The sequence below is a fragment of the Hypanus sabinus genome, chromosome 10 (genome assembly GCF_030144855.1).
Source record: "Hypanus sabinus isolate sHypSab1 chromosome 10, sHypSab1.hap1, whole genome shotgun sequence".
NCBI classification, from domain to species: Eukaryota; Metazoa; Chordata; class Chondrichthyes; order Myliobatiformes; family Dasyatidae; genus Hypanus; species Hypanus sabinus.
Window position 1 is genome coordinate 38,446,038 of NC_082715.1, and position 21,812 is coordinate 38,467,849.

The 21,812-nt window shown below is 40.2% G+C and overlaps 1 long non-coding RNA gene across 2 annotated transcripts in view; it reads right to left on the reverse strand.

The window, feature by feature from the left end:
* LOC132400594 (uncharacterized) overlaps positions 1–21,812 on the reverse strand; it is a 153,554-nt gene that overhangs the window by 49,785 nt on the left and 81,957 nt on the right. The window contains exon 3 of one of the 2 annotated variants that reach the window (XR_009514302.1): positions 6,932–7,076. The exons of the other annotated variant lie outside the window; for it this stretch is intronic. This is a non-coding gene — a long non-coding RNA (uncharacterized LOC132400594). The remainder of the gene's footprint in view (positions 1–6,931; positions 7,077–21,812) is intronic. 2 annotated transcript variants of the gene reach the window in all.

Here is a 21,812-nt window from a genome sequence, read left to right on the forward strand (position 1 = left end):
TTGGTTAGACCAAGTCAGGTCATTTATGATATTCACACTGAGGAACTTAAAGCTTTTGACCTGTTCCACCTGCGCACTGCCGATGTAGATGGGGTCGTGTGGTCCGCTACTCCTTCTGAAGTCAACAACCAATTCTTCTGTCTTGCTGACCTTATGGGATAGGTTATTATCTTTACACCATACCACCAGGTTCTTAATTTCCTCTCTGTACTCCAATTCATCATTACCCAAGATACAGCCTACAATTGTGGTGTCATCAGCAAACTTATATATTGAGTTCGATGGAAACTTGTTCTTGATACTTTTATAGAACACTGGAGATTAAGAAGAGTTATGGATTCATATATATTGACCACGAAAGTGACATGGCCAGGTACAGAAAATAATCCGAAAGTTTGGGCCTTGGCCAGAAACATCCACTGTTTATTCACTTTTATAGATGCTGCCTGACCAGCTGAGTTCCTCCAGCAATTTTTGTGTGTTGCTCTGGAATCTCTTCTTTTCAGAAAGTCTAAATACCAGCCTTTATAGGTGAAGGCAATTTCAGAGCTAGTTAGAGTTCCATGGCTTAATTAACAACACTTGCAAGCACCATATTTTAAAAGGACATACTTGTCTTGGTAGGATGAGGAAGATTAATTATAACAATATATGGACTTTAAAGGTTAAGTTACAAGAAAAAAATACACAAATTAGAGTTATGTTCCCTCAAATTTAAGGATTGATTTGTTTCCTTGATTTAGAACCTGGTCTTTGATATTTAGGTAATGGCAAACTCTGAAGGTCCAATTCTGCATTGCTATCAACATACTGGTTAAGTTGTCAAAATCCCACTTGAGAAACATGCAAATCTTTTCTTTTACAATGTTCTAATTTTCACATTCTAACTTTCCCGTGCATTAAGATATTGAGGTGTAGGTCCTGTGTCTTTCTGCACTCATGGGGAAAGTTTAGGGGAAAAAAACAGAGTCTACTAAGACTACCCTATGGAGGAAAGAATGGTCAATGTTTTGAGTCAAGACCCTACAGCATGTTAGGAATCAATTATCAGGGTGTTGCTTGGAATCCAGTATTACAACCCCAATGCAGAAATTCGACCTGAATTATCAACCAGTCCTTTCCTTTCACAGATGCTGTTTTACCAACTGAGACCTCCAGCACTTAGTTTTTCCCTCCAGGTTACAGCATCTGCAATGTCTTATGTGTCTACTAAGACTAATCTTTTTAAATATTGAGCTAAAGTTAAAATTACATCCAAATGATAACATTTTAATCTGCTCAGCATATTTAAAGAAAACCTGGCCATTTTCCTGTCTGCACTTCCTCACCTGAATCTGAATCTGGGGAAATACAGTGTCACTGAAAATAACACTAATAAGGAGTTTTAATTTGTTTTGGTTCTAAAGTGGTCATGGACTTTCTTCTTTAAACTCTTCAGTCCAAGTGTTCAAGATTTTCCCATACTATTAGTTACTTAGAAGCAATGATATTCTAGGTCAGGGTAGCGTATAGTTTCACGATGACAATGGTAGTGGTGAGGCTTCCTTGGACTGCTCCCTATGTTCTTTTAGTTGTTGAAGATTGAATGATTGGGATGAAGTTGAGAAGAAGCTTCAGTGGGCTGCATGCTGAAACTAGCATAGACTGACAGTGCACTCCAAGGTATAGTATGCTAGCAGTGACACTGGTTCTAAGCACTGAAATACTGGCTCCCAATGATCTGCAAACTAGATTCCACATATACTAAGGGAATTATATACAATTTAATTTATAAAATAAACTGGTGGATAAGTTAATACTAGGGAGTTTAAGGGGAAAGTGGATTAGATAACTTAATTTCTTAGTAATTTATGAAATAATGTTACACAAATCAAAATTAATACTTCCACAATTTGGTCTAAGATTTCTTGCTGGGAGCTCTAGAATAAAATGAATATTGTCCTTGAAGTTCCATGGGAATTTTCCAGTTTTCAATGAAATTATGTTTCATCAATTGTAAACTCTGGGCATGTGAGAGATTTTCTTTATTATTACAGTGCAGTTGTAGCAGACAGAAGTGTGTTATTAAACCACAATCAGAGGTGCTCCCCCTTGTATACTCTCTGAGATCTGATGAAATTCAAAGCCCTTGGTTTGCCTGAAGGTTGAAATTGTAATGCAATTATATTACTTTAGAAAATCAAGTCTTAATGATAATGGAGTCAGGCCTGCAAATACAGGCCCCTCTGAGTCTCCATCCCACAGGCAGGAATCACATGCCTGATCACCTGTTAGAAAACATAGAAAACCTACAGCACAATACAGGCCCTTCGGCCCACAAAGTTGTGCCGAACATGTCCCTACCTTAGAAATTACTAGACTTCCCCTTAGCCCTCTATTTTTCTAAGCTCCATGTACCTATCCAAAAGACCCTATCGTATCCGCCTCCTCTTCCTTTGCCAACAGACCATTCCACGCACTCACCACTCTCTGAGTGAAAAACTTACCCCCGACATCACCTCTGTACCTACTTCCAAGCACCTTAAACCTGTGTCCTCTTGTGGCAACCATTTCAGCCCTGGGAAAAAGTCTCTGACTACCTGTTGTTGCTCCTAGTCTTCAGTTACCTTGTTGCCTGTTGTGTTTAGTATCCATTCTCTCTTGTTTTGTGGCCTTTTCTTGCTTGCAGATTATTAGTAAAGTATAATTTACTGATAAATCAACTCCACTACTCTGCTTTTGGGTCAAGCCTCCTCGCATTTCCAGACTGGATGAGTGTATCATCAAATGACCAGCTCCCTTAAAGGAAGTCATCCATTGCCATGAGCACAATCCAAAAGCAGCAGGAAACCATTGAGTATCTGCTCGCCACTCTCTTCCAAGTTTCTGTCTCAATACAGCAACCCCACCACAGTCACCATCCTCCCTCTGAGCCCTGGGTTCCGGTGCCTCAATGCTTCAACAGACCCCCCCAACCCAATGCCGTAACTTTCTATCCCAGTGCGACTTACGCTGTAAGCTCCAGCTGTCTCTGTGTTCTGTGGACTGAGCTCAGAGCTGGGCCACCACTAACTGGGACAGTGAAACCATCATTTGCAATAGATATGAGGAATTCACTGTGAGGTACCCAGGGTATTTGACCACCCAGGAAGTGAAAGCAGGGAAGTGGATTGGATACTTAGCCTGCTTGCGCTCAGTGCTGGGTTACACATGGAATTCCAGACCTTTACTGCAGAGTGTGGGTGGAATTTGAAAGTGCTGCTGGATTGATACCATCGCAGCCTCTTGGAGCAGTTGAAAGACAAGTTGTTCAGCCAGGAGGTACCCCCAACTCAAAAGCCTCATCGCTCTGGACCTCATAATTGACGTCTTATGGAATGACCCTCCAGATCATCAGCCAGAACCTGAGTTCCTTCCTGAGACCAAAACCATAAATGGCTATATTGCCAAAGCACTAAGCACTGCTTCATTCGACCATCGCAGTCTCCAGCTGGTGCAGGGAATGCCTTTGTCAAGAAGAAAGAATGACTATTGTGAACTCAGCAAGGTCACCAGCAAGAACTGCTACTCTCTCCCCTTGAGGGATAGTGCATTCGAAACACTCTGTGGGGTCCAGATCTTCACCAACCTGGATCTAACCTGCATCTGCCAGGGGGATGAATGGAAGTTGACATTTATAACCCCTGCTGGCCATTATGAATTCTTGGTGATGCCTTTCAGACTTTCCAACAGTCCAGCCATTTTCCAAGCATTCATCAATGAGTTTCTCCAAGTCATGCTACACAGGTAAGTGTTTGTCCACCTTGACAACATGTTCATTTTTTCCAAGGATCCCAAGACCACATCTATCATTTCCAGTCAGCCCTTCAGCATCTCCTTGAAAACCAATTGTACTACAAGTTAGAAAAATGCCAGTTCCACACCCTAGTTATTTCCTTCTTGAGTTGCAACCTTTCACCCCAAGGCATAACCACAGACCCAGAGAAAGACTGTGTCATCGTTGAATGACTCACTCCCTCAAACAGCCACAGCACTTCTTAAACATTTCCAACTTCTACTGCCATTTCATTGGAAACTACAGCCAGATTCTACTATTCTCACCAGAACACCTACTTCACGGATAGCCTGGTCTTCTGCCTTGAACCACACTTCTGAGGAGCCCAAGAGATGCATCACCACTGCTCCCATTCCCTGCCATTGAACCCTTCTGGACCTTTTGTGCTAGAGATCAATGCATTTGATATGGGAACCTGGGTTATCCTGTCCCAGCTAAGACCGGACGATGAGACACACCCTTGTGCCTTCTTCTCATGCAAGTTCAACTTCACACAGTGACATTCTAGAGTAGGGGTCAGTAAGCTACTCTCTATGAAATGGGCCTTGGTGGAATGGAGACATTGGCTGATTGGAAACACCAAACCCTTCCTGGTCTGGACTGACCACCGGAACCTCAAATCCATACAGCAGACTCACCAGGTCAACCTACATCAGGCTCGTTGGGTCCTCTTCTTTGAGCAATTCAACTTCTGCTACCAATCCAGCTCCAAAAGCACTAAGGCGGGCACCCTGTCATGACAGTTCGACTCAGCTGAACTGGAGGTCGAGCTATACCATTCATTCCATCCTCCCAGTTCCTCTCTATAATTCTCTGGGACTTTGAGAACCAGATCCACCATGCCATACAGCATGTGCCCACTCCGACTAACACACCTGACAGACACATGCATGTGCCAGTGGCCATGCGCTCTGATGCACTCCAGCGGGCACAGTCCTCACCCTTCTCCAGCCATCCAGGCACATGACAAACTCTGGATTTTCTGTGGTGCCAGTTCTGGTGGCTCACCATGATCTCTGACGTATGTCAATTTGTCATTGCCGATTTCCATGTGCCCAGTCTCATTCCTCCAACTAGTGGCCCTCTGGTCTCCTGTGGCCCCTGCCGGTCCCTCTACATTTGTGGTCCTACAGCACCATGGATTTCATCACAGGTTTTCCACATTCCCCCAAGACGTTGTGTTGGACAGGGGCCCACAATTCATCTCCCACCTCTGGTGAACTTTGCCTCAGTGAGTTTATCCTCTGGTTATCAACTGAAGGCCAGTCGGCAGTCAGAAAGAGCCAGTCAGCAAGTGGAGATGTTTCTGTGATGCTGCACTACCTTGAAACCATCCACGTGGAAGTAGTATCTACTCTGGGCCGAGCTGTCCGCTGCAGCTGGAGTAGATCTCTTGTGGATAGCCAGACACGGTCCCCAGGTCAAAGGGTATGCCACCCTTTGAGCTGCTTTATGGCTACCAGCTCATTTTGTTGCCCACAGAGGAGCTAACGGTGGAAGTCCCACCACTAGGGTCCTGCTTCGCCACTCCTGGAATGCTTGCAAAACGGCAAGGGCTATCCTAACTTCCAAAAGTGCCTACAGCTGCCAGGCCTACCACGATCAGTGCCCAGCTAGTCAACTTCAACCTGGGGACATGTCTGGCTTCCACATGAGATTTGGCCCAGTGCACCTCTCACCCTGGTTGAGTTTTCCCTTCAAGGTTACCCATCTCATCAATTCAGTCACTTAATGTCTCCAACATCCCTCTGGGTCACACCTACTTGCCAACTGTCCTGCCTCAAGCCTATTGTACATGGGCCACGCAACCCACCTGATGCTGTGCCTCCAGAACCCAGGAGGATGGAAGGTGGTGTATGGTTCACCAGATGATGGAATCACATTGTCATGGATGGAGGGTGCAGTACCTGGTTGACTGGGAAAGCTGCAGACCAAGGAGTGATCTTGCGTGCTGTCCAGATACAACTTGGATCTATCACTCACCTAGGAGTTCTGCCAGACTTATCCAGACTGTCTTGAGCCATTGGGAGTTGGCTAAGGGTGGGGAAGGGAGGGTGGAGTTCATGTCAGGCCTGCACATGCATGCTACTCCCAGGCTACATCCACGCTAGACCAGATAAATCCATAACCGAAGCTTTTTCTCTTCGTTTTTACCCTCCGTCCACACTAAAACACCATTTTCGTCCCCCGAAACCAGAGCTTTTCAGAAACACTTTCTAGGGAGGGGATTTTTGAAAACACCACTCGGGCAGTTCAGTGTGGATGGGGTAACCGGAGAAATCTGAAAATGCTATCAGACAGCAGCACGCTATTTTATTGTTTTCTTGAATGCAACCCCTAACAATTTCAGAGCAGACAGCAATGAGATTGAAGCCAAAAGAGTTAGAAATGTACTCACCAAATACTTTGACCCATAACTTACTCAATAAATAAGTATACTGTACTCACTTTTCCCTGTTTTCTGTCCTTGCTCGTATGAAGGTGGTTTACCTATTTATGCAAGTACTTCTCTGACAATAGATGTGTAACAGCCTAATGTAACATTGTATGGAAATACAAGATAACATTGATGCAGACATTGAAACATTTATCTATTTAACAAGGTGCTTTCTTAATGCAACAGAGTTAGTCAGTTTTTCAATGTTCGTCCTCAGCCAGATCAATCTGTCCGTGAACTCGGTCCATACACTCCAGTATTTGCTTTTTTTTACTTCTAAGTTCTCCTGCGCGAGAGCCAACAGCTGTCCATCATTTTAAGTTTTTCTAGTCTGTAACTACACAAACGCACACTTTTACAGTGAGATTCGACACCAAACACGTCACTTGTTTTCAGTAAATGGGTCCTGTGCATGCACAGGATGAGGAGTTTCGCCAAAATCTCCATTTTAATGTGGATAGAGATATTTTCAAAAATGCATAGTGTGGACGCCTATCATTTTTACGCGAAACTGGTGTTTTCAAAATTATCCGGTCTAGTGTGGATGTAGCCCCAGTCTCCATCTAGCTAACAGGAGTCCCTGCCACCATTTGCACCTCATTACCTGCAGCCTGTTTAAACCCAACTCTCATCCTCAATCCTTGTTCACTCATCAATCCAATCTGTTGCTGGTAGCCTACCTTGTTGTCTGCTGTGTTTAGTATCCATTCTCGCTTGTTTTGCGGCCCCTCATGCCTTGTTATTTTGTAGTTCCTTAGTGAGGTCTCATAAACTGCTAAATCGTCTCCACTGCTTTGCTCTTGGGTCAGGCTTCCTCCACATTTCCTGACAGATATAGCAAATCATGTCTTACACAGGGTCTTGAAACCACAAGTGGGATGATTTAAGGATGCAGAAGGAATGAAGCAGGAATGGCATTATTTTGAGGCAAAAACTAAAAAAAGCAGAAATGTCAATATTAAATTAGCAATTTGATTAATGCAAACGATATTTATTACAAATGATTCTGTAAGTGCTCATGTTTCTGAATACAATGGTATAAATTGTATTTCAATGTTTGAGAAGTTCTGACAATTTGAATATAATCAAAGAATTGCACCTTGTGAATAATCTGCAGTGAGGGATGATCAGAGTTGCTCATCTCAGCAACAGAAACATTGAGTTTCTTATTTTATTGAGTATTTCCCATAGCAATAATTACATTCAACTGTGATGATCCAGTGAAAAGGCTTCAGATGAATTTTCTTGATCTTCCTGTCAGTAAATTAGTATATAGTTGAATTATGAAATCTGTATTTGATTATTATTAAAACATTTCAAAGCTATTGCAACCTTTTCAACCTAGACAAGTTATTCTTCTGTTTTCTTATTTACATCACTTTTCTATAACTTGTAATGTCATCACTTTTATCATTTTCTGCTTCCTACCTTTTAACCAATAACACAACTTCGCATTTGTCCATTTTCCTATCCACCTACCAATTATCTCTAGCATCGTTTCTCGATCAACCTGAACTTGTGCTCTGTTGACCGTGCTTGGCCTGTTGAGAGCAGCCTATCCATGGTCACTGTCAAAATCTAAACGTGAAGAACTTGCACTTGGAGGAACAGCATATGTTCAGTTTTGTTGATACAAAAGCCCCATTGTGATTCATTGTTCTTGAAAGAAAATTTGTGGTGAGGACGATAGATTGCATCAAATAATGGTATGATTTTATTTTTTAAAAACCTGAAGGGAAAATTTTATGGCATATGAAACCTCCAGATGGATGCAATTATATTAATGAACAATACACTGCAGAATTTGAGATTGGTTTTGAATCACATTGCAGTGGCTTTTTGCATCAAAGGTGATATGGAAGTGCAAGACGTCACTGTTGTAGACATAGAGTTACACAGCACACTATCAGGCCCTTTGACTGAACTTGTCCATACCAACCTAGATGCCTATCTAAATTAATCCCATTTCCCTGTATTTGATCCAAAGGTTTTCCTGTCCCTCAAACCCTTTCCTGTACAGTTGAAATTCAAGTATATTGCCCGAAGCATTCAGATGTCTGTTAAGTATTGTATTTGTACCTTCCTCCACCAGATCCTCTGGCAACTCATTCCAGATATGAACCACCCTCTGCGTGAAAAACTTCCCCTAAGATCTACTTAAATCTTTCCCCCGTCACCTTAGTCCACTGTCTTTTGGTTTAGATTCCCCTACCCTGGGAAAAGGACTGACTACCCATGCTCTTCATGATTTTATAAACCACTAAGTTCACCATCTCAGTTTCCTTTACTTCACTTTGAGTCTAACCAATTGCTCCTTATACTCAAGATCTCCAGTCCAGGCAATGCCCTTGTTAATCTTGCCTGCACACTTAATCACTTAATCACAAACTGATCCAAATTAAAACAAGCTTGGCCTTCCACAGACCACATGAAGCTGAAGGAATGGTGTTTCTTTAAATGATGCTTTCATTTATTATTATAAAATGATATATTTCGAGCAAAATTTATTTCATCAATACAATTATGAATATTTAACCATCAAAATTAATCCGGATATGACCAAGTTTCTTTCTTCTTAATATAGGTTCCATCTTGCATGAGGTAGAATTTGTCAATAGAATCAAATCTGAGGAGCAGAGTTCAACTTGTATATTGGACGGTTGCTTTATGGAACAGAGGATAATCTTGTACCCCACATGCAGGCTTAATAATTTTGATTGCTGAATCATACCCTGAGGAATCTTGAAATAACTCAAATTCATGCTATTTACCACTTTTAAGCAATTTTCAGTTGTTTTGTAAAACTATCATACAAGACAAGATTGAGAACATGTTTTTCATGAAGTTAATTGTGGTTTATAGTCTAAATATTGTAATCACACTTTGAACTATTTTGAAGTTATGTTTGACATATTCTGAATGCTGCTCAATCAATGCAATGACAATGTAACTACTGAAAGGTTGATCTTTTTGATGGAAAAACAATTCTTCTCAAATTTAAAAGCATTTTAAAAATCTTAACAATTTAGAAGACCAGTCCATAATCGTTCAAACATATGCAGTGGATGTTGTCTATATGTTGTCTAGAAATGTAAAGCAGTGGACGTTGTCTATATGTTGTCTAGAGATGTAAAGCAGTGGATGTTGTCTATATGTTGTCTAGAGATGTAAAGCAGTGGATGTTGTCTATATAGACTTCAGTAAGGCCTTTGACAAGGTCCCACACGGAAGGTTAGTTAGGAAGGTTCAATCATTAGGTATTAATATTGAAGTAGTGAAATGGATTCAACAGTGGCTAGATGGGAGATGCCAGAGAGTAGTGGTGGATAACTGTTTGTCAGGTTGGAGGCCGGTGACTAGTGGTGTGCTTCAGGGATCTGTACTGGGTCCAATGTTGTTTGTCATATACATTAATGATCTGGATGATGGGGTGGTAAATTGGATTAGTAAGTATGCAGATGATATTTAGGTGGCGTTGTGGATAATGAAGTAGGTTTTCAAAGCTTGAAGAGGGAATTAGGCCAGTTAGAAGAGTGAGATGAAAGATGACAGATGGGGTTTAATGCTGATAAGTGTGAGGTGCTACATTTTGGTAGGAATAATCAAAATAGGACATACATGGTAAATGGTAGGGCATTGAGGAATGCAGTAGAACAGAGTGATCTAGGAATAATGGTGCATAGTTCCCTGAAGATGGAATCTGATGTGGATAGAGTGGCGAAGAAAGCTTTTGGTATGCTGGCCTTTATAAATCAGAGCATTGAGTATAGGAGTTGGGATGTAATGTTAAAATTGTACAAGGCATTGGTGAGGCCAAATTTGGAGTATTGTGTCCACTTCTAGTCACCGAATTATAGGAAAGATGTCAACAAAATAGAGAGAGTACGGTGAAGATTTACTAGAATGTTACCTGGGTTTCAGCACCCAAGTTACAGAGAAAGGTTGAACAAGTTAGGTCTATATTCTTTGGAGCATAGAAGGCTGAGGGGGGACTTGATAGAGGTATTTAAAATTATGAGGGGGATAGATAGAGTTGATGTGGATAGGCTTTTTCCATTGAGAGTAGGGGAGAATCAAACAAGAGGACATGATTTGAGAGTTGAGGGAAAAAGTTTAGGGGTAACATGAGGGGGAAATTCTTTACTCAGAGAGTGGTAGCTGTGTGGAACAAGCTTCCAGTAGAAGTGATAGAGGCAGGTTTGATCTTATCATTCTAAAAAAAAATTGGATAGGTATATGGACAGGAGGGTTATGAGCTCAGTGCAGGTCAGTGGGACTAGATGAGAGTAAGTGTTCGGCATGGACTAGAAGGGCTGAGATGGCCTGTTTCCGTCCTGTAATTGTCATATGGTTATATGGTATGAAAAATTACAATGGATAAATTTGATTTTAGATATTTTTGAATTATTTGGCTTTTTAAAGTAAATAATACAAACATTTTATTGAGTAGCTAACCAAAATTATTTTAAATTACATTAGTAATTCTATAAGTAAGTAAAAAGGAAGTGATTAGCAAAAGTAATTGAGATTCCCCTACTGAAGAAATTTTAATAAGGAACACAGAAATGACAAAGATGCCTAACGAATAATTTGTGACAGAAGCCACAAGAAAATATCTAAAAATATCAGGAAATCAAGAGTCATAAGAGGAGGAACTTAAAGAAATTTGTATTGATAAAAAAACAAAATTTGGAGAACTTAATCAGTCTAATAAATTCCCTGGACCTAGCCAGCTATTGACCGAACTTCAAGAGATGCCAACAGACAAAAGGGATGCAGTGACTTTGATCCTCTAGCATTCTCAATGTTACAGAATAGTCTCGACATTTTCAAAAATAGCAAATGAGTAAAAGAGAAGAGATGAAACTAGAAATTAGGAATATATAGGTCTGTTGTTTGACATCAGTTATAGATTGAAATCTAAAATCTTCTTTTTGACTCATGGTAATAGAACATAAAGCTTTCCTTGATAGACTTGATAGGTTATTTGACCTGATGAAGATGTACCAAATGGTAAGAAGCTTCGATTGAATGGATAGCCAGAGAATTTTTCCAAGGGAGGAAATATCTAACAAAAGAAGGCATAATTTTGAGGTTATTGGAGGGAAGTATAGGAGAGATGTCAGAGGTAAGTTGTTTTACACAGGGATAGGTGGGTGTGTGGAATACTTTGCCAGAAATGCTGGTAGAGGCAGATACACTAGGGGCATTTAAGAAACTCTTAGATGGGCTGGTGGAGGATAGAAAATAGAGGGCTATGTTAGGAGGGAAGGTTTAGATCAGTGATTCCCAACAGAGGTGGCTATGTGTCCCAAGCAGGCATTAAGGGAAATAGAAGTCATCGGGGGAGGGGGGGTAAGCAGCATCCCTAATTTGAGGCTCAAGACCTGACCGACGTGTCAACTTACTGCCATCGCCAACATCCAATAAGCAGTCACAGTTTGTGTTAATTTTTTTATTTTAATTTAGCCCTGTTAGTGATGGATAAATACGTACTATGTGATATCTGTGAGTCTGAAAGTGGTGAAGCTGTGGACTGTGAATTCTAATCCTGCTAAAGAAAATGAAACTACAAAGAGAGCGTCAATACAAAGTTACATAACTGGAGTATGGTTTTATTCCGTTCCCTCCAGATCAATGAACCCCCATGTGTCTTACTTGTAATACTGTATTGTTTAATGAAGCCATGAAACCACCAAGATTGTAGGAACACTTCCGTAAAAGATAGCCCGAAAAGGCTACTTATGATATTACTCCATCCTAGAAGATGAAAAAAAGCATTTGAAAAGCTTTGCATACTCAAGTCATTTGGCAAGAAAGAGAAAAATGACCTTGACAGTGGTCTGATTGCTTCTGATAACATTTGCAAAATTATAGTAAAGAGTGGAAAATCTCATATAATTGGTGAAAGATTAATAATGCCTGTTGTATCAGAAGTGCATATAATGGATACCAGTGTTTTAAAAATCAATTCCTCTCAGTAATAACTCCGTAGCTCATCGTGTTGACGAAATGAGTGAAGACATTGAGTATAAACTATGAACAGAGCTACAAAAAACAGAAATTGGGATACAACTGAATGAGTCCACTAAGTATGACAATGAGGCATTGCTAATAGCATATGTACAGTTTATCAAAAATGGGAAAGTCAATGAAGAGATTCTCTTTCGTAAAAAGCTAAAAACAAACATCATGAAAGAATAAATCTATAACAAGTTCAAAATGTATATTGAGGATGTAAGTATTCCGATTGGGAACATGATTTGTTGTGCAACAGATGGAACGCCATATATGAAAGGTCACCATACTGGTTTAGTGGCATTTATGAAAAAAGAAATTCCAAGTCTATTTGCAATCCATTGTACAATTCATTATCAACATCTTGCAGCCAAAAACCTCAACCAACGACTTTTTCAAGCATGACTCTTGCAATATCTGCTATCAGCAAAATTAAAAACTCGTCCATTAAATAGCAAAATATTTCACCATTTATAACAAGATAATGGCGATCAGTTTGAACTCTCGCTCTTCACTCTGAAGTGCGTTGGCTGTCAAAAGGCTGCTGTTTAAAACATTCCTTTGATCTTTTTGATACTGTGGTTGAATTTTTGCTCAAAGTTGGCAAGAGTTTGGGAAACAAGACTAAGCTACGTGGACATGTGGCATACCTAGCTGATCTATATGATAAAATGAACATTGTAAATATGAAACTGCAGGGTGAGAATTTCAACTTAATCCAGGCAAAATCTACTTGTATTGGAAAAATGGAAATATATAAGAATGTTTTCACAGTTTCCCTGCATGGAAAGTATGGCACTCTCCTTCACAGATGGTGATTTGCTTATGCCTGCAGTCACTGAAGAAGGATTCTCAGAATCTATTTAAGGATTTGAACGATTTGGAAATTCTGGACTGGGCAATTAACTTTTTTAATTATAAAGTGGAAGAGCAGGAAGAGAGCTTGCAAGAAGAAATTATCAAAATTCAGAATGAAGCAGAAACAAAATTAATTTTCAAGGATGTTGGCTTTTGTCTTATGTGGCTGCACTGTCAGTTAAAGGTCAGCACAACATCATGGGCTGAAAGGCCTGCACTGTGCTGTAATGTTCAATGATCTATGTTCTATTGCTATTAATTGAGACTTGCTAACTGTGGGTAGCAGTTCCAAAGAAAACTACAGGTGCTCTGCCACTCAAACTGATGTCCCAAACTTACACGCCTCACTTGTCACCATGTTTTCCCATTTGACTCCATGTGAAATCCATCACTGGGCAAAAGATTGTTAGAACTTCCCAGCAATATCTGGATAATTGCCAGACAGATCCTTTGTCAGATATGACTGAGGCAGAATCCTCATTTCATTGATTTCAGTGGAGATTGCAGGCTTACACTACTCCAGAGAGCTATTGCTGTTCTGTCATTGTATATATTAAGGACAAAATTGAAAGGATACTTGAGGATAGCACAAGATGAGATAGAAAATCATCCAGTATTTTACTGAAAAGTGAACCCAGCACAAGCAGTAAATAGCCAACACCTACTCCTTATTTATTTCGTAACTAGGTGAAAAAATTAGAAAAACATTGATGATTGCATTTACTTTTAATTGAATCATGGCCACTTTTACCCATGCTTATGCTTCACTGTCACTTCTTTATATCATTGAGTACTGCATAGTGGCTCTCGAATATGAAAGCTTGAAAATTGAAATCATTACAAACATTTCAAGTAAGTATCTTTTCCAGCAGGTGTGCGTATGTAGACTATTAACTTTTATCACTTGTCATGTGCGGCTGTCCAATTTAAATGCAGTGTAATGAGAAAGTGACAGTATATCGCTTCCACTTGTCAAGCAGTTTGACTTGCTGAATTTAAAAGGTTATAAATAAATGTTGTATAACAATGGAAAAGGATTTTTAAATGCAGAATTATATCTTCTATGTGCAGCTCAAGTTCCTGTTATGACAATAACATTTCCATATGAAAGCTTGCTACAGTTCTATCACAATTTACTTTGTAGATACCAAATACCATTACAACAAATTCTTTTACCACAAATCATCCACTCACCCAAATTGCTTCTGATCTCAGTAATAAGAATGGTTGGACAACCTAATTTAATGGTTATGTACAATCTGAATGAGATAACTTTAGCTATTTACAATCTTTGGCAGAAGTTTGTCCAAAGACCAAAATCATGGAATTAGGCAAATGCTTCCATGAATTTTTACTCATTGATTCTATCCATTAGTGAGTGATGGAAGGAATCAATGAGTTTTGGTCGATACTCACACCTGCACGCTGATTGTGATTACACACATTTCTTTGCTGTACATTGATTGAGAAAATTTGGAAATGTTTTAATTTTCAGATGTGCACTGCGAAACTACTAATCCATATTCAATGAAACTGACAGTAAATGTCAATGACTGTGCTCATACAGTGAAACATGGAAATCCAGATCAGCAGCCTGTGATAGACCGACAGTTGCACAGGGGTCCACTGATATCAACACTACTGAGCAATCATCACAAGAGAACCGTGATCTGAAAATGCTATTCTTGAAGTTAAAAAAACAGTGGAAGTGTTATATTCTACTAAATGAAACATTAGTGTTTCTAAAGGCATTCTAAGGTATTGCTCTATAAATTCAATCACACGGAGTAACATTTGTAGAAACTATGTAATAAAAGTTCAATCAGATTTAACTCAACTGTGATTATTGATGAACACAGCTGAGTCAGTGAAAAACTCAAACTCTGGAAGTTACTTTCTGTTTTCTCTGTGTGTCTAATCTGGTAAAGTGGAGAGGTGACCAACATGTCTAGTAGTGTCCAACTATGACTTGTTACGAAATCCCGTAACTGGATCACTTACCAGCAAAGATAGAGAGATCCGTTGAAGTCTGATGGTACTATTTTTAAAAGTATTTATTGATAAAGGGCACAAAAATAAGATTAATGCAAACATACAGATAATATACGTCGTCAATACTAAATCTAAAGCGCGGGTATAATAATAACCAATAAGAAATAGCTCTATCATTGTCTAGGGGATAATGTATTGTCTGATGGAAAAATAACAGTCACTGTTAGTTCGTTCAAGCTGTAGCATTTTTGGGTTTAAGAGCGAGGCGGTTTAAACTTGCCCAGGTCTTTAATGATGCCAATCCATTGAGTCAGGGGAGTGGGTTTCCCCGTTGTTAGCTAAAAGCCGTTTTCCGTGGTTCCAGCCACCAATTCCAGCAATGGAACTGAACGCACGTGGCCTCCTTCAGATGACTTCCTGCTGTTACGTGGTCCCTTAACATTTCTTCTGGTGCGTCTGAGGGGCTGTTCCTACAGACCCTCTTTTATCCTGACTCGCAGGGTCGTAGATGTCAATCAGGTTGGGGGTGTGCAATCTCTCCCGCAACCAGCCCACTTTGCCTGAGGGCGTTCAAGTAGCAGAGTCTTGAATCCACAACTTTGTCTTCTGGAGACAATGGCCATGTCCCGTAGCTTTACATCGCCGGGGAAACGAGGCATTTTACATGTCTCTCTCTCATTTCCTGGGCCCCTTGACCCAACCCAACAGTGATCTTGTGATTCTCACAAAGGAGGGGGGCTACGGACATAACAGACTTTAAGAAAGATCTCAGAATTGTTGCAAAAGTAAAAAAAAAGGCCATCTGCTGCTTTGAGAACATGGTTGCTCACTGTAAGATAACCCACTCTGTCCCATCTCCCTGCTCTTTCCCGCTAGCCCTGCTAGTTATATTCCCCCAGGAATCTATTCAATTCCTTTTCAGTATGACTTGCCTGCTTTTCTCTTTTCCAGTCAGTCAGAACATGACAGAAAAGTTCCACAGTGAACACAGAGTATAAAGGCTGATCTCTTGTGTAAAAGGCCTTTCATTAAATCACCAAAATTAAATTAAATTACAATCATAATTTCAATTAGCTTTGCATCAGGGGCACTGGATGAGGCTATACAATATATTGTAGTTCCCAGGCTTGGTCTCTTACCATTTGAGTTCTTCCTGATATCTGTTCATTACTAAGTGCCTGATTTTAACATGTGGACATACCATTATTTGCTCTTGATGCTACTGTCAGGTTTACACAGGGAGGTACTTCCCAGTCACCACACTAGCTAACAGGAGTCATCTGCCACTTCTTTTTCAACTCCTCACCTGCAGCCTATTTAAACCGAGCTCTCATCCACAGTCCTTGTTCACTTGTCAAACCAGCCAGCCTCAACCAGTTACTCACAGTTACCTTGCTGCCTGTTGTGGTTAGCATTCATTCCCTCTTGCTTTGTGGCCCCTCACGTGCACATCATGTCTGGGAAAACAGCAACACTGCGGGGGGGGGGGGGGGGGGCTTCTATCTGGTAAGCTCCTCCCAGTTCCTCATTCCAGCACCATCACGAGACTTTCTCTCCCTCTGTCCTCCTCCACACCCCATCAACTCTACATGCATAGGAAGATGTGATGGATTCTGATGGAGCAGGACATTTTCTGGACTGGATACTGGGTGCAGCCTTGACTCCCTACTAAACCTATCTCAACCATTGAAGGCCATCCCTTGGAGAATGAGATGATCAGAGCACACAAGCGGCCTGTGCACATGAACATCAGGTAGCACCATGAGACCATCCAATTCTTCCTGTTCGACTCAACCAGCACTCTTGTGTTACCTCTGGCTCTCCACTCATGACCCTCCCTTCGCCCGATCACCTGATTCACTGCCTGACCTCTGCCTGCAACCTCTGGTGACTCCCCGCCCCTTCCCCTGGTAAAATTTGTGGAGATGGATGAAGCCCTCGACTTCACCAAACTCGCGTAGGAGTACAATGTCTTAGCCTTCACCTTCAGTAAAAGGGAGGCCAAACCCTACTGCCACACATGACTGTGCAAGCAACCTCTTCCTTGTCACTACCCCTCCCTGAGGTTGTCTGTCCTCTTTCTCCCCTCCTGAGAGTCAAGCCATGAATGGCTACATTTGACCATCACACCCAGCACGGCAGGATGCTTCTTTGTTAAGAAGAAAGATGGGATCTTCATCCCTGCATTGATTAACTCAACAAGATCAGCACTGAGAACTGGTACCCTTGATAGACAGCATATCTGAAACACTCTGTGAGGCCCAGATGTTCATAAGACTGGATCTACAGAGCACATACACCTGACAAGCATCTGCCAGGGGACGAGTGGATAACATCAATTGGCCACTATGGATACTTGGTGATGTCTTTCAGACTTTCCAAAAATTCAGTCGTTTGCCAAGCCATCATCAACACAATCTTCTGAAGCATGCTACACAGGTATGTATTCATCTACCTCGACAACATCCTCATCTTCTCCAAGGACCCCCAAGACCACATCTGTCATGTCTGATCAGTCATCTAACATCTCCTCAAACACTACTGTTTGGAAGTTGTACTGGAAGTTAGAAAAATGCCAATTCTACACCTTAGTTGGTTTCTTCCTGGGCTATGGCCCTTCACTCCTAAGACACAACCATGAACCCAGATAAAGTGTGCATTGTCGTCGAACAGCCTCAACCGCACTCCCTCAAACAGCTACAATTTGGGCTTCCCCGACTTCTTCATCAGAAACTACAGCCAAATCACCACTCCTCTAGCCTCCTTCATGGAAAACCTGGCCTGCTGCTGTGAACGATGCTTTCGAGGAACTCAAGAGACGCTTCACTACTGCTCTCATTCTCCACCATCTGAACCCCCTCTGGACCTCTTGCGGTAGTAGTGAACACATCTGACATGGGTGCAGGGGACATCCCCTCCTGGTGAGGACTGGACTGGAAGACACACTGTTGTGCCTTCTTCTTGCATAAGTTCAACTCTACACAATGTCATTATGGAATAAGAGATAGGGAGCTACTTGTCATGAAATGGGCGTTGGAGGAATGGAGACATCGGTTGATGAGGAACACAGCCCTTCCTGATCTGGACTATCTTTCCTGACAGCTACTAATTAGACATGTTGAATGCTACTATAGTCACCAATCTCCTTTTACATCACTTTTGGTTATTTTGAGAGAACTCTTTTCATAACTTTTCTTTTTTGTAAGATACAGCGATAGGTTAAAGATTACAGTATGGTACTTTTGCTCTTATTTCCCTTATCACAAGTTCCCTAACTAAACGTTTGACATCAGTGGTGGGTAAATTAATGGAAAGTATTCTTAGAGATGGTATATATAATTATCTGGATAGACAGGATCTGATTAGGAACAGTTAACATGTGCGTAGATTTGTGCGTAGAAGGTCATGTTTGACAAATCTTATTGAACTTTTTGAAGAGGTTACTAGGAAAGTTGACGAGGGTAGAGCAGTGGATATTGTCTATATGGACAGTAAGGCCTTTGACAAGGTTCCACATGGAAGGTTAGTTAGGAAGGTTCAATTGTTGGGTATTAATATTGAAGTAGTAAAATGGATTCAACAGTGACTGGATGGGAGATGCCAGAGAGTAGTGGTGGATAACTGCTTGTCAGGTTGGAGGCCGGTGACTAGTGGTGTGCCTCAAGGATCTGTACTGGGTCCAATGTTGTTTGTCATATATATTAATGATCTGGATGATGAGGTGGTAAATTGGATTAGTGATTATGCGGATGATACTCAGATAGGTGGCGTTGTGGATAATGAAGTAGGTTTTCAAAGCTTGCAGAGAGATTTAGGCCAGTTAGAAGAGTGGGCTGCAAGATGGCAGATGCAGTTTAATGTTGATAAGTGTGAGGTGCTACATTTTGGTAGGAATAATCAAAATAGGACATACATGGTAAATGGTAGGGCATTGAGGAATGCAGTAGAACAGAGTGATCTGGGAATAATGGTGCATAGTTCCCTGAAGGTGGAAACTCATGTGGATAGAGTGGTGAAGAAAGCTTTTGGTATGCTGGCCTTTATAAATCAGAGCATTGAGTACAGGAATTGGGATGTAATATTAAAATTGTACAAGGCATTGGTGAGGCCAAACTTGGAGTATTGTGTACAGTTCTGGTCACCAAATTATAGGAAAGATATCAACAAAATAGAGAGAGTACAGAGAAGATTTACTAGAATGTTACCTGGGTTTCAGCACCTAAGTTACAGGGAAAGGTTGAACAAGTTAGGTCTTTATTATTTGGAGTGTAGAAGGTGGAGGAGGGACTTGATAGAGGTATTTAAAATTATGAGAGGGATAGATAGAGTTGATGTGGATAGGCTTTTTCCATTGAGAGTAGGGGAGAATCAAACAAGAGGACATGATTTGAGAGTTGAGGGAAAAAGTTTAGGGGTAACATGAGGGGGAAATTCTTTACTCAGAGAGTGGTAGCTGTGTGGAACAAGCTTCCAGTAGAAGTGATAGAGGCAGGTTTGATCTTATCATTCTAAAAAAAAATTGGATAGGTATATGGACAGGAGGGTTATGAGCTCAGTGCAGGTCAGTGGGACTAGATGAGAGTAAGTGTTCGGCATGGACTAGAAGGGCTGAGATGGCCTGTTTCCGTCCTGTAATTGTCATATGGTTATATGGTATGAAAAATTACAATGGATAAATTTGATTTTAGATATTTTTGAATTATTTGGCTTTTTAAAGTAAATAATACAAACATTTTATTGAGTAGCTAACCAAAATTATTTTAAATTACATTAGTAATTCTATAAGTAAGTAAAAAGGAAGTGATTAGCAAAAGTAATTGAGATTCCCCTACTGAAGAAATTTTAATAAGGAACACAGAAATGACAAAGATGCCTAACGAATAATTTGTGACAGAAGCCACAAGAAAATATCTAAAAATATCAGGAAATCAAGAGTCATAAGAGGAGGAACTTAAAGAAATTCATATTGATAAAATTGTATTGATAATTTATATTGGACATGAAAGGAATGGAGGGTTATGAGCTGAGTGCAGGTCAGTGGGACGAGGTGAGAGTAAGCATTTGGCACAGACTAGAAGGGCTGAGATGGCCTGTTTCCATGCTGTAATTGTCACATGGTTATATAAACATTATCAGCTCAAGAAGTTATCTTACTTTAAGTGCAAATTATATTCGGTATAAATCTTTTTCCATTAACCTAAAAATAGTTAGGTACAATGTTAGCTCTGTCCACAAAACTAGCCAGAAAAGAACCCTGGAAAGTTTACTTACAGTTAGTAAATTACAGTGACTTCATTTTCAGTAAAACTCTAGCTAATTAAATAATTTTTTTTACACAAACTTCAATTCAGGTGTAGATTGTGCCTAAAACAGCAGCAGTGTTGAAGAGTACTTTTTCTCATGAATTTCTCATGCATTTTCTCATGCAAATTACTTCATAATTGTCAATATTAAAACTTGCTATGAAACAATACAATCAAACATGTTAAGTATGTTAAAGGAATTGACAGAAATATTTGACACATTGGATTGCAGAGAAAATATTGTACAGAATTTCACATTCATCCCAACCAGGTCATGCCACCATTTTTGCTCCACTCGAGCTTCCTCATGCCTTTCTGTATGAAGTCCATCAGCTTAACTCCCTGTTCCCTTCTCCCTCCAAAACTTCTTAAATGCATCTTCACATTTCGTCTCAATCACTGTCTGGAGTAGTTCGTTTCACATTTTCAATATATTGGATACAAAATCATTTACAGGTGTGTTAAGATTGTCAAGTCATTTTCCTGCCTCCCATTTGCAAGAGAAAAGCAATTCTGTTGATCTTTTTCTGATAGATATAAATTCAGATCTCTGAATCATCTTCGTAAATATATTTTTGTGCCTTTTTTTTCTGAACGATGTATAGTGCTCAACATGTGATGTAACTAAAGATCCAGGCTGTTGGGCAGTATTCCTCTTAATTCATCCTTCTATAAATAACACCTGGTTTGTTTTATAAATTTTATGGCCTTATTAAAAGTGCTGCTTTTTAATGTTTTTGGTTTTTTTTTTGTTCCTTTTTAGATCTTTATTCACCAAGTGCCCTTATTTTGAATTATGAGACAGACCAGGTGAATAATGTTAAAACATAGTTTTTTCCTTTTTCCCTCATTTTAATGAATATTATTGTTCTAATGAATTTGCATCACTTAAACTTATGCTTAAGTAAGTTGATGTTTTTAAGCTGTCAGGAGGCTGTCAGGGTGGTCCAGGGCAGATTTTTGGTGTCATTCACATGATACCTGCCCTCGTACTTTGAGCAAGTGTCAGGAGGCACTTGCAGCAGCAAATTCTGGAACCCCAATGAAGCCGCAGAGCGGAAAAGGTTGTATGTAGCTGTGGGAATAATATCAGAGGATAAGCCAGGTTGAGCACCACTCAGCCCAGTATCACAATCCAGTTTAAATGCACATGTCAACGTGTGTCCATTCAGCCAGATTATTGAGGTATTTTATAAATGATTCCTCCTCAATATTAACTTACTTCCACCAAGATAATTGACAATGTAATTAACTTAAAAAATTATATTATTAATATAAATAGTGAAATAAATGAACAAAGAAGAAATCCTATCACTTTCCAATTTGCCTTTGCTCTATGCACTATAATCTGTCCAAGTCAGCCAGTTATCTGTCATGTGCTCTCTGAACT